Here is a 14,866-nt window from a genome sequence, read left to right on the forward strand (position 1 = left end):
TTCAGTTCAGTATAGTCACTCAGTCATGTCCAGCTCTTTGCAACCCCATGAAGCACAGCACACCAGGCCTTCCTGTCCATCACCAACTGCCAGAGTCCACCCAAACCCATGTCCATTGAGTTGGTTATGCCATCCATCTCATCCTCTGTCATCCCCTTCTCCTCCTGCCATCAATCTTTCCCAGCATCAGGGTCTTTTCAAATGAGTCAGCTCTTCACATCAGGTGGCCAAAGTATTGGAGTTTCAGCTTCAACATCAGTCCTTCCAATGAACACCCAGGACTGATCTCCTTTAGGATGGACTGGTTGGATCTCCTTGTAGTCCAAGGGACTCTCAAGAGTCTTATCCAACACCGCAGTTCAAAAGCATCAATTCTTTGGCTCTCAGCTTTCTTTATAATCCAACTCTCATATCCATATGTGACTACTAGAAAAGCCATAGCCTTTACTAGACAGACCTTTGTTGACAAAGTAATGTCTCTGCTTTTTAATATACTATCTAGATTGGTCATAACTTTCCGTATATTTTCATATCCCAAGGCTATTTTTAAATCCTAGTGTTGTTGGTACTGATAGTATTAAATGGAGGGATGCCCATCACTTAAGTAGTCATGTAACTGGTTTTGTATAGAATCTTACCACCACTAGAATCTGAATAGTCCGTTTGATTTGATACAAAACCAAAAATCATTTTGTATTTTTTTTAGAATGTAAAAATCTTTAGCTTAAAAAAAAAACATTTTAAAAAATTTTTCCTTAAATAAACCAGTCTTTTGCATGTATCATTTTGAATTATAATTTCTTCTGGGTGTACGCCCAGGAGTAGGATTGTTGGGTCATATGGTAATTCAATTTTTAGTTTTTTAACGAACCTCCATATTGTTATCCATAGCAGCCTTACCAATTTACATTCCCACCAACGATGTAGGCGAGTACCCCTTTTCTCTACACCTTCTCCTGCATTTGTTATTTGCAGATTTTTTGATGATGGCCATCTGACCAGTGTGAAGTGATACTTCATTGTATTTTTGATTTGCATTTCTCTAATAATTAGTGATGCTAAGCATGTTTTCATGTGCTCTTTGAATATCTGTATGTCTTTTTTGGAGAAATGGCTATTTAGATCTTCTACCTATATTTTTATTGACTTGTCTGTTTTTCTGATATTGAGCTACATGAGCTCTTTGTATGTTTTAGAGCTCAATCCCTTGTCAGTTGCTTCATTTACAAATATTTTAACCCATTCTGAGGGTTGTCTTTCTGTTTTATTTATGGTTTCCTTTGCTATGCAAAAGTTTTTAAGTTTAATTGGAGAACAAAATGGCAACCCACTCCAGTATTCTTGCCTAGAGAATCCCGTGGAGAGAGGAGCCTGGTGGGCTGCAGTCCATAGGGTCGCACAGAGTTGGACACGACTGAAGCGACTTAGCATGCATGCATGTATTGGAGAAGGAAATGGCAACCCACTCTAGTATTCTTGCCTGGAGAATAACAGGGACAGAGGACCCTGGTGGGCTGCCATCTATGGGGTGGCACAGAGTTGGACACGACTGAAGTGACTTAGCAGCAGCAGCACGTTCCATTTGTTTATTTATTTATTTTATTTTCACTAGGTGGTGGGTCAAAAAAGATCTTGATGTGATTGATGTCAGAGGTGTGTGCCTATGTTTTCCTCTAAGAGTTTTATAGTATCTGGCCTTACACTTAGGTCTTTAATCCATTTTCAGTTAATTTTTTTATTTGATGTTAGTGTACAAATTTCACTCTTTTACATGTAGCCGTCCAGTTTTCCCAACACCACTTATTCAAGAGACTGTCTTTTCTCCATTGTATTTTCTTGCCTCCTTTGTCATATATGAGGTGTGGGTTTATCTCTAGACTTTCTATCCTGCTCCATAGATCTGCACTTCTGGTTTTGTGCCACTCCTTTACCTTTTAAAGCTTCTGTGAGCTGCGTGTATTTCTTTTTCTTGGGGATGTTCTTAATCCCTGTCTCCTGTACAATGTCATGAACCTCCATCCATAGTTCTTCAGGCACTCTGTCTATCAGATCTAATCTCTTGAATCTATTTGTCACTTCCACTGTATAATCATAAGGAATTTGATTTAGGTCATACCTGAATGATTTTCCCTACTTTCTTCAACTTCAGTCTAAATTTGGCAATAAGGAGTTCATGATCTGAGCCAGTCAGCTCCCAGTCTTGTTTTTGCTGACTGTATAAAGCCTCTCCATCTTTAGCTGCAAAGAATATAATCAATCTGATTCTGGTATTGACCACCTGGTGATGTCCATGTATAGAGCCTTCTCTTGTGTTGTTGGAAGGGGGTGTTTGCTATGCCCAGTGTGTTCTCTTGAGAAAACCCTATTAGCCTTGGACATGATTCATCCTGTACTCCAAGGCCAAATTTGCCTGTTACTTCAGGTGTTTCTTGACTTCCTACTTTTGCATTCCAGTCCCCTATAATGAAAAGGACATCTTTTTAGGGTGTTAGATCTAGAAGTTCTTGTAGGTATTCATAGAACAGTTCAACTTCAGATTCTTCAGCATTACTGGTTGGGGCATAGACATAATTACCATGATATTGAATGGTTTGCCTTGAAAAGGAACAGAGATCATTCTGTTATTTTTGAGATTGCATCCAAGTACTGCATTTTGGATTCTTTTGTTGACCATGATGGCTACTCCATTTCTTCTGAGGGATTTCTGCCCACAGTAGTAGATATAATGGTCATCTGAGTTAAATTCACCCATTCCAGTCCATTTTAGTTCTCTGATTCCTAAACTGTTTTCACTCTTGCCATCTCCTGTTTGACCACTTCCAATTTGTCTTGATTCATGGACCTAACATTACAGGTTCCTATGCAATATTTCTCTTTACAGCATCAGATTTTGCTTCTATCACCAGTCACATCCACAACTGGGTATTGTTTTTGCTTCAGCTGCATCTCTTCATTCTTTCTGGAGTTATTTCTCCACTGATCTCCAGTAGCATATTGGGCACCTACTGACCTGGAGAGTTCATCTTTCAGAGTCATATCTTTTTGCCTTTTCATACTGTTCATGGGGTTCTCAAGGCAAGAATACTGAAATGGTTTGCCATTCCCTTCTCCAGTGGACCACATTTTCTCAGAAATCTCCACCATGACCCGTCCATCTTGGGTGGCCCTATAAGGCATGGCTCATAGTTTCACTGAGTTAGACAAGGCTGTGGTCCATGTGATCAGATTGGTTAGTTTTCTGTCATTGTGGTTTTCAGTCTGTCTGCCCTCTGATGGAGAAGAATAAGAGGCTTATGGATGTTTCCTGATGAGAGAGACTGAAGAAGGGGGAAACAGGGTCTTGTTCTGATGGACAGAGTAGTGCTCAGTAAATCTTTAATCCAATTTTCTGTTGATGTGTGGAGCTGTGTTCCCTCCCTGTTATTCACCTGGGGCCAAACTATGGTGGAGGTAATGAAGATAATGGCGACCTCCTTCAACAGGTCCCACGCATGCACTGCTACCCTCAGTGCCCCCAACCCTGTAGCAGGCCACCACTGACCCACGCCTCCACTAGAGACTCCTGGACATTCCCAGGCAAGTCTGGGTCAGTCTCTTGTGGGGTCACTGCTTCTTTCTCCTGGGTCCTGGTGTGCACAGGGTTCTGTTTGTGCCCTCCAAGAGTCTATTTCCCAGTCATATGTAAGTTCTGGCAGCTCTATGGTGGGGTTAATGGAGACCTCCTCCAAGAAGGCTTATGCCATACCCAGGTCTGCTGCACCCAGAGCCCCTGCCCCTGTGGCAGTCCACTGCTGACCCGTACCTCCACAGGAGACACTCAAACACAGTTCTGTCTCAGTCTCTGTGGTGTCTCTGGGTCCTTGTGTGAACAAGGTTTGTTTGAGCCCTCTGAGTGTCTCTGGCAGGAATGGGGTTTGTTTCTAAACGTGAATTTGTTTGCCCCTCCTATCATCTTGCTGGGGCTTCTCTTTTGCCCTTGGACATGGGGAATCTCCTCAAAGATGCTCCAGCGCTCTGCAGCTGCTGCTCCAGTGTTTTTAACATCGTACAGGAGACAGGAATCAAGACCATCCCCCAGAAAAAGAAATTCAAAAAAGCAAAGTGGCTGTCTGGGGAGCCCTTACAAATAGCTGTGAAAAGAAGAGAAGTGAAAGGCAAAGGAGGGAAGGAAAGATATACCCATTTGAATGCAGCATTCCAAAGAATAGCAAGGAGATATAAGAAAGCCTTCCTCAGTGATCAGTGCAAAGAAATAGAGGAAGACAATAGAATGGGAAAGTCTAGAGATCTCTTCAAGACAATTAGAGATACCAAGGGAACATTTCATGCAAAGATGGGCACAATCAAGGAAAGAAATGGTAAGGACCTAACAGAAGCAGAAGACATTAAAAAGAGGTGGCAGAAATACACAGAAATATACAAAAAAGATCTTCATGACCCAGATAATCACAATGGTGTGATCACTCACCTAGAGCCAGACATCCTGGAATGTGAAGTCAAGTGGGCCTTAGGAAGCATCACTACAAACAAAGATAGTGGAGGTGATGGAATTCCAGCTGAACTATTTCAAATTCTAAAAGATGATGCTGTGAAAGTGCTGCACTCAATATGCCAGCACATGTGGAAAACTCAGCAGTGACCACAGGACTGGAAAAGGTCAATTTTCCTTCCAATCCCAAAGAAAGGCAATGACAATGAATGCTCAAACTACCTCACAATTGCACTCATCTCACACACTAGCAAAGTAATGCTCAAAATTCTCCAAGTCAGACTTCAACAATATGTGAACTCTGAACTTCCAGATGTTCAAGCTGGATTTAGAAAAGGCAGAGAAACCAGAGATCCAATTGCTAACATCTGTTGGATCATCAAAAATGCAAGAGAATTCCAGAAAAACATCTATTTCTGCTTTACTGACTATGCCAAAGCTTTTGACTGTGTGGATCACAACAAATTGTTGAAAATTCTTAAAGAGATGGGAATACCAGACCACTTGACCTGCCTCTTTAAAAATCTGTGAACTGGACATGGAACAACAGACTGGTTCCAAATAGGGCAAGAGTACTTCAAGGCTGTATATTGTCATCCTGCTTATTTAACTTATATGCAGAGTACATCATGAGAAACGCTGGGCTGGATGAAGCACAAACTAGAATCAAGATTGCTGGGAGAAATATCAATAATCTCAGATATGCAGATGATACCACCCTTATGGCAGAAAGTGAACAAGAACTAAAGAGCCTCTTGATGAAAGGCATTTTTTTGAAAAAGAAATACAATATCTTTATTTGGCATTGTGTATCCTGACATTTGTTTATGACAGTCCCTTAAAAAACAAACCAAAAAATCAGAAAAATTAATCAAAAATAAAGATCCCATGGCCCTATGTACATATAGCAAAGACAGCCCAGGCTGATATGTCTTTGCACATGTCTCTCATGTGCAGGCACACGCACATATGGATGCACACACATACTCCCCACACACCCTGGGAGACAGGTAAGGGGTTAATAAGCTTTGGGGAGTGCAGGGAGGCAGGTTCCACATGTCAGAAATTTAAAGACACCCTTCCACATGAAGTAAGTGTCTCTCTTACAGCCAGTGGGGTATCACAAGTGTGGCTGGCAGCTTTAGTTTCCTCTCCTGATGTCTTAGAAAATAATCCTGCATTCAGCAACTTACAGTGTCCTAAATTCCATGAGACTAGGCCACTTCAAGGACCTCCCTTCTCCATTTATCCCACACTCTCTTGATGAAAGTGAAAGAGGTGAGTGAAAACAATTGGCTTCAAACTCAACATTCAAAACACTAGGATCATTGCATCCGGTCCCATCACTTCATGGCAAATAGAAGGGGAAACAGTGGAAACAGTGAGAAACTTTATTTTTGGGAGTTCCAAAATCACTACAGATGGTGACTGCAGCCATGAAATTAAAAGACTCTTGTTCATTGGAAGAAAAGCTATGACCAACCTAGACAGCATATTCAAAAGCAGACACATTACTTTGCCGACAAAGGTCTATCTAGTCAAAGATATGGTTTTTCCAGTAGTCATGTATGGATGTGAGAGTTGGACTATAAAAAAAGCTGAGTGTTGGAGAATTGATGCTTTTGGACTGTAGTGTTGGAGAAGTGCCTTGAGAGTGCTTTGGACTGGAAGGAGATCCTACCAGTCCATCCTAAAGGAAATCAGTCATGAATATTCATTTCGACAGAGAAGGCAATGGCACCCCACTCCAGTACTCTTGCCTAGAAAACCCCATGGGTGGAGGAGCCTGGTAGGCTGCAGTCCATGGGGTCACTAAGAGTGGACACAACTGAGCAACTTCACTTTCACTTTTCACTTTCATGAATTGGAGAAGGAAATGGCAACCCATTCCAGTGTTCTTGCCTGGAGAACCCCAGGGATAGGGGACCCTGGTGGCCTGCCATCTATGGGGTCTCACAGAGTTGGACATGACTGAAGTGACTTAGCAGCAGCAGCAGCATTCATTGGAAGGACTGATGCTGAAGCTGAAACTCCAATACTTTGGCCGCCTCATGAGAACTGTCTCAGTTGAAAAGACCCTGATGCTAGGAAAGATTGAAAGTGGGAGGAGAAGGGAATGACAGAGGATGAGGTGGTTGGATGACATCACTGACTCAATGTACGTGAAGTCTGAGTAGATTCCGGGAGCTGATGATGGACAGGATGGCCTGGCATGCTGCAGTCCATGAAGTCATAAAGGGTCACACGACTGAGGGACTGAACTGACTGAGGCTGCCTGCACTCCTTGACTCACGTCCTTCTTCTCACATCATTCCAACTTCTTGCTTCTGTTGCTGCATCTTCTGCTTCTTCCTCTGCCTCCATTCTCTTTCTTTCTTAGAAGGACCTTTGTGATTACAGGTAGGGCCAACTTAGATAATCTCCAGGTTAAATTATCCAAGAAAATCTCAAAAATAATACTAGAATTACTCAAGATAATTATCTAGGACCATCTCCCTATCTCAAGATTCTTAATTTAGTCACATTCCCAAGTGCATTGCCATATAAGGTAATTCACATATAGAAATTGTGATGTGGACATGTTTGAGGGCCATGCTACCAATGCTACAGTTTAAATCTGTAAACGTCAGTAATTTGAACTACTAAAATTTCTACCATTTATCCCCCTTGCTTTGTAGAAGCAACACATACAGATGTTCCATGAATCTCTTTATCTGTTTCACAACACAGTTTATGTTTTCTGTTTATGTTCATTACGTGCATATCTGGTAGCTACCCCATGGTGAGGAAAAAATAGAGTAATGTAAACACTGGAACAGAGTCATCAGTCTTTCTCACATAGTAATGAGATGCAAGTGACTTCTGGCTTTTTGGCTAATTACATAATTGGAATGGTAAAAAAAAAATATTTGTTTTCTTGAACTCTGGCCAACTTAGATCTTGAGGCAGCTATTTATGTGACTCATTTCTTCCCCTAACTCATTAATTTCCATCTATTCAACTCATGTTATGTGAAATTTATCATCAAATTAACATTAATTACTGATGTCTCCAAAGTACTCCCTTTATTATTCATCTAGGCATTTTCCTGTCAACTGTTCAATACTAGGGTGAATTAACATTTCTAGAGTAGCAGAGATTTCAGGAACACCTAATTATAAAGTAGTCTGAAGAAATGTCTGGAAGGTGTGCTTACATGTTTAATTAATTTTAATAAATGGTAAAAGTTTGAAGCCCTCCTCTCCTAAATTGAGTGTTGAACCTGTATCACTATGAATATAAGACACTAATGTGACTTTGTGGAGCTGTTGCGTGTGTACTAGTCACTTCAGTCGTGTCTGACTCTTTGTGATCCCATGGACTGTAGCCCTGCAGGCTCTTCTGTCCATGGACTTCTCTAGGCAAGAACACTGGAGTGGGTTTCCATCCCTTCTTCAGGGGATCTTCCTAACCCAGGGATTGAACCCACGTCTCTTATGTCTCCTACACTGGCAGGTGGGTTCTTTACCACTAGTGCTGCCAGGGAAGCCCTGTGGAACTGTTACCTATGGTTTCTCCAGTTTTAGGAATCATTGACACTAATATATTAATCTTAGTAATTAATTCTGTAAGAAGACCCAGATGCAGTGGGAATGTCCTGGGTTTTGGAACCAGAGACACAGGGGATCCTCTGCACATTTATTACTCATTTGTTGGGTGATTTTGCCAAATTCCTATAGTCTTCATATTGCAGTTTTCTTTTCTGTAAAATGGTGTTAACAAATGCTATCAAATTTTCTGGAGTAATTTTGAAAGGTTAATGAAATAATATCTATAATTACCCTCTCACAACTTAAACACTCAAAACAAGTTCATTTCTTCCTGTTTCATTATTAGTCTTTTATCCATATTTATATACAAAATCCTAGGTACTCGATTTAAGTTCTTTCTAGTAGTTAACAATTTCTTTGTTTAATTATGATAAAAATCATACTTGGGGAAAATTATGATGAGGAACATGATCATGTAAACCCTACTATTTTTCTGTTAAGTATGTCTATATTATAGCTACACCCAAGAAAAATTTTAATTCTGTCACATGATTGCCCATTAGATCTCTAATCTCAGACACAATTTTTCCAGATTAGAAAGGAATGGGTCCTTTAGGCCTTCTTCAAAACTTGATTCATACCAATATATCAGTATGTCCTACTATAAAAGGAAAAGTCCTCAAGAGAACCAATCTCTTAGATTAGCAAATAAATACATATTCTTTCAAGAGGTGGGCTTAATGGTGAGACAGCATAATAATCGAAAGAAGCAACTGTGTGTGAAAAGCCAGAATGAATTTTGTTATTTGATTCACATTTTCGACACACCTTCAGCTTTTCCTTCTGCTCAACCTTATTTATTTTCTTTCTTTCACAAATATTGATCCCTGGTCGATGCTTCACCACATACTGCATCTTAGCATCTGCTTCCAGCAAACACAACCTGCAGAGTTGATATTAGGGGTAGTCCCAGGAGCAGGTTATAAAATGAGGTTTTAGAGCTGATTGTACATTACTCAGCCAGCACTGAGAACCCCATCAGCATCTTCTGATACAATGTGGAAGTTTGTTGTTAAAACATTTGTTGCTGGTATATTTGGACAGTAGCAATTGAATAGAAAATAAACAAGTGTATTATATTATATTTCAAACTTATTGGGGAAAATTAAACTGGAAGGATCATGGGATTGGATGCCTTTGCTAAACTGCACTAATTTAACATAAGATAATGAATTACTAAAGAAAACTAATAAGTAATTGAAAACTGAGAGTCATGGCCAGAGGGTTTCTTTGAAAAATAAATGAAGTCCTCCTCTCCTGCAGAAGGAAGGTAAAGAAATCTGAAGACTAAGGGGAAGGTGTAATAAGAGCCGAGTGACTTCACTTTACAGAAAACCAAATATCCAACAAAGCAGGTCTACCATTTCAAAGTCAGGGCTCTGTACCCTAGAAATTTGATGACTGGGATGGAGATATGGTGGTTGTCCCCAGAGATTTGACCAGCCAACTTCCTCTGAAACTTCTGAGCCTGCAGAAGTAACCTGCCCCTCCCTACAAGAACTGGAACTCTGCATTTACTGGGGGAAAAAGAAAAAGTAGAGGCCTTGTACAAGATGAGACTACCACACAATTGCACTCATCTCTCCCTGCATCAGGGCCTTTTCTAATGAGTTGGCTGTATGTATCAGGTGGCCAAAGAACTGGAGCTTCAGCTTCAGCATCAGTCCTTCCAATGAATACTCAGGGTTGATTTGCTTTAGGATTGACTGGTTTGAACTCCTTGCTGTCCAAGGGACTCTCAAGAGTCTTCTCCAAAACCACAGTTCAAAAGTATCAGTTCTTTGGCACTCAGCCTTCTTTATGGTCCAACTCTCACATCTATACATGGCTCCTGGAAAAACCATTGCTTTGACTATACGGACCTATGTTGGCAAAGTAATATCTCTGGCATGTGATTCTTTTTCATTTAATATGATTTCTTAGAAAGGCCGTATCATTGTAAAATTTAGAATTGAAGGCACATTCCACTTCATTTATGCTTGCTCTTCATTGTTTAATTAGGAAAATGAAATCTCAGATAAAGTGGCTCATTTAAATTTGAAAGATTCACATCAAATTTTTAGCCCAGTCACCACATTTCTGTACTTTTTAAAGGTTCTCCAACATCACTGGGGAAATAAGTCTCTTTAAAAAATTATGTTGATCAAAAACATGTATTTTTTTTAGTTTTACACTATCTAGATGAAACTTAAATGGATTAAAGTATAGTTAATATACCTGAATAAATACAGCTGAATAGTTAATATATATGAGTTGTAGAATAATTATAAGATCTATTGTATCTATTTTATGTATCCATTTTATCTAATCTTTTCAATACCATACAAGGATCTAGGATGATTTTCACTTGACAGGCTTAGAAACTGAAATGCAGAGCACTCTATGATTTGATCACATCAAAAAAATTAGTAAGTGGCAGAGATTTCTTTTTCAAACTGTTTTTTTTTTTAATTTTAAAAAATTTATATTTAAATTACACTAAACAAATATTTATTATTTAATAGTCACTAATCAAGTGCTCACCCTGGGAAAAGCATTGCCCTGGTTTTGAGAAATACAAAATAATACAGGATGGATGATCACACTTTGAATACACTGAGGTCAAACCGCTCTTTAAGCTTGGGCTCTGGGTCCCTTGTGTGATCAAAAGTGTCTTGTGAACTTTTAAACATGGAGGCTCTAACTCCAAAGAGTCAGGATATGAGAAAGCAAGTCATAAATTTGTGTTTGTACCTTAAATCTCATATGATTTGAATGCACATTAAAGTTTGAGAAGCACTGGCAACACTAGTAAACATATGAAGGTGAATGCTGTGTGGATGGAGCATTATTCTTTTACATTAGATTAAATGAACTAGCTTTGCAACATCTCTGAATCATGAATGTGAATATTTTTTCATGTTTCTACATGAGGAAATGATCTAGAAAATCCAAATTATAACCTCAGAAATATACCCTAAACAATAATATCCTAGAAAACAACTTCTGGGGCATCAGGATTTAGCCTTAACTTTTCAGGTGAATCTTGTTAAGCTTTTTCTAAAATAGCATTGTGATTTTTGAAAATTCTAACAAGTAATCTTTTGGCCTCGGTCAGTATTTTCAGAGGGATGTTCAATTGGGAGGGGACATGTGGCTGATTCCTATGAGGTTTGGTAGAAACCAACCTATGGCTGATTCCTGTTGAGGTTTGGTAGAAACCAACCCAATACTGTAAAGCTGAATACTTTACTGAAAAATATTTTCAAAAGAAAATGTTTAGGAGTAAAACAGTCATCTGTTTTTTTATTATAGTCAGTTGTTTTTCAAACTTTTGAAGACATTGTCAACTGAAATTTCTAAAACTTTGGTCATGAAGAGCTTTTTCAGAAAAGCTGAGATGAGATATGAATTGGCATTTATTTTCATATAGGCTCTTTAGTTTTGAAGATTCTAAAGAAGCTGATAATTATTTTTAGTGATCCCTTTCCCTTTCATCTGTACCGTAGCTAGTCCACATTTCCTTAGTTTTCTTGTAACTTGGTGACATTGAAACTGAGTTATAACCAATGAACTAGGAAAAAAGATTCTGAAAACTGGCCTCCTTGCTCCTATGTGCTCTTTCTTCTTCTGTTTGGCCAAGATGGAAACCCAAAGAACTAATTTGTAAGGCATGTGTTGAGGATGACTTAGATTACCACCAAAATTTTTTCTGTTCTATAAATTTAAAAAAAACGCATTTCACCTTTTAGAATTCTAGAGATCAATCTGTCAAGGCAGCCTAGACTTAGTAATACAAAGAAGAAAACTAATTTAAATTAATATTTGGCTAGGACACCAAACTTTAACCATCAGTATTAAAAGCAGGAAAATGAATAAAGAATAATTGAAGTATATTTACACATTTTAAAGAAAAACTATCCTGTTTCATTGTGCTGAATCACAAGGTCTATTTATGCAGAAATGTCCAGTATATTAAATGTTAAAAAATCTCTTATAGATTCATATACTCTTTTGCTGTATTGTTTGCACAATTTCACAATGATGGGACATTGTATCATTTTGTGAAATCTGTCTTCTTGATTTTAACTGCTTCACGAAATCTCAAAGACTCCTATGGCAATGGCCTGATAGTGTATTTGCTAAAGCTGAATTACTGAATAGTGCTCTCAGATGTCTGAACATCCTTTTCAAATACTCTTTGAGTCCCTTGACTAAGGGATATTTTGATTTTTGTGAGTCACCTTTTCAAAACAAATTCATCTCTTCCCTTGGCATCTATGGTACTTAATAATTCATCCTGGTCTCCGTTTGCAGGGATGATGGGCTAGGTGCCCTTCTTTAGTATTTCAGAAATAACCTTTCTAGAGAATCACATTACAGTTCTTCTTGTAATGAGGCTTAACTATTGAATAGATAAAACACGATCTTAAAGAGCGAAACCAGCTTTTAGTTTCCAAAGAATGAGATTCAATCTAATTTAAAAATACAGTTCTATCTTACTTTAACCAACATTCTTCCCTTTATGAAGTTTGTATATGTAAATCCCATGGACAGAGAAGCCTGATGGGCAACAGACCATGGGGTCACAGAGTCAGACATGCAGAAACATATAACGTCCTTCCTTTAAAAGTGATGATCTAATTACCTGCAATCTAATGACCACAGGCACCATGAGGGGAAATTACTGCATTTGATCAGAAACTACCAGAGTACTGGGAAAAAAGAGATCATGCATGTTTAGGGGGGAAAAATATATGTTTTAAGATTATTTTTAAAAATATGTATTGGAATAAATACATTATAGTATATTTATATGCCAAAGTAGCATGCAGATACTAATAATTGTGTTTTAGAAGGTCTTTTACTGCTATTGAAAAGAATTAAGGGTATACCGCTAAAAAGTTAGCATTTAAAACAATGTAAATTTATATTTAAAAAAGAGAAAAAGAAAATACATATAGAAAAATGAGTGATGAGGAATACGGTAAATATTCATTATCTTCTTTTTGAAAATTACAGGCAAGCTTTGTTTCTTCTAGGTGATTTTTATTTTTTATATGTTATGAATTTATTATTTTTATAATCAGTAAAGTGTTTGAAATAGACACTTACTTTTTCAAAAGTTAAAGAACATTTCTTCAAAATATCCAGTGTGTCTTCCTTTTAACTTATAGGAATTTTTAATTGAAATTATTTTAGTAAAAATAGTATAATGTTTATTCAAAGTCTAAATTGATATCTTTCCCTGTGACCAGGCACAATTTTATAAAATTTAAACAAGCAGCTAAATTTTAGTTAACCAAATAGTTTATTCTAACTTACCTGATTTTTCAATCTTTCAAAGTTGCATAAACCTGATGTGGAAGTAGAGAGAAAATACTCCATGAATTATGTACTTGATTTTAATATAAGAGTGCAAAATATCAGTCTTTACAAAATCTTATAAAATACTAATTTAAATTTGGTATTATTTATCTTCCAAATTAATTTTTTTAATTTCAAATTGCAGACCCACACTATTTTCAGTATTAATAAAATAACCTAATTACTAGCATCTTTATAATCATGAATTCTTATAAAATTCATACTTTTAAAAGTTAGATTCTCTTTACTTCAATTAAAGCCGCAATTCATCTTCTACTGATTGGTGTTACAGTCATTTCAAGATGATAAGAATCTTGGCTGCTATTTAATTTTGAAAGTTCAGCTATTAACGGTGAGGAATATGAGTTGCTCAGGCTTCCCTGGTGTCTCAGTGGTGAAGAATTGACTTGTACTCCAGGAGAAGCGAGGGTCTTGAGTTCAGTCCCTGGGTTGGGAGGATCCCCTGGAGAAGGACGTGGCAACCTACTCCAGTATTCTCCAGTATTCTAGGGAAATCCCATGGAAAGAGGAGCCTGGTGGGCTATAATCTTGGGGTCGCAAAAAATCGGACATGAATTAGCAACTAAACAGCCACCACCACCAAGAAATGCTCAGTTTGTGGCTTTCATCTTCATTTAAAGGAGCTATAATAGTATCTTTCCAAGTGTAGTGTAGAAAATAGGAAGACTGATATAAGGAGAATGCACACATTGGAATAGAATTGCCCAAAGTCTCCATATGATGGTTTTCAGATATGTTACCAGAAAGCTCTCTACCACAACATGTGTTGTTTAATGTAATCTTGATTTAAAATACATTTAAACATGTGTTAATATATTATGATTTTAAATGAAAAATCTATCATCATTAATTAATCTTCACAATTTTTTTTTCTTTAATAGAAAATTATTTAATTAGTATACATGTGTTCCCCATCTTGAACCCTCCTCCCTCCTCCCTCCCCACACCATCCCTCTGGGTCGTCCCAGTGCACCAGCCCCAAGCATCCAGCGTCATGCATTGAACCTTGACTGGCACCTCGTTTCATACATGACATTTCACATGTTTCAATGCCATTCTCCCAAATCTTCCCACCCTCTCCCTCTCCCACAGAGTCCATAAGACTGTTCTATACATCAGTGTCTCTTTTGCTGTCTCGTATACAGGGTTATCGTTACCATCTTTCTAAATTCTATATATATGCGTTAGTATACTGTATTGGTGTTTTTCTTTCTGGCTTACTTCACTCTGTATAATAAGCTCCAGTTTCATCCACCTCATTAGAACTGATTCAAATGTATTCTTTTTAATGGCTGAGTAATACTCCATTGTGTATATGTACCACCGCTTTCTTATCCATTCATCTGCTGATGGACATCTAGGTTGCTTCCATGTCCTGGCTATTATAAACAGTGCTGCGATGAACATTGGGGTACACGTG

This window comes from Bison bison, unplaced genomic scaffold, assembly GCF_000754665.1.
Source record: "Bison bison bison isolate TAMUID 2011002044 unplaced genomic scaffold, Bison_UMD1.0 scf7180017864041, whole genome shotgun sequence".
NCBI lineage: Eukaryota > Metazoa > Chordata > Mammalia > Artiodactyla > Bovidae > Bison > Bison bison.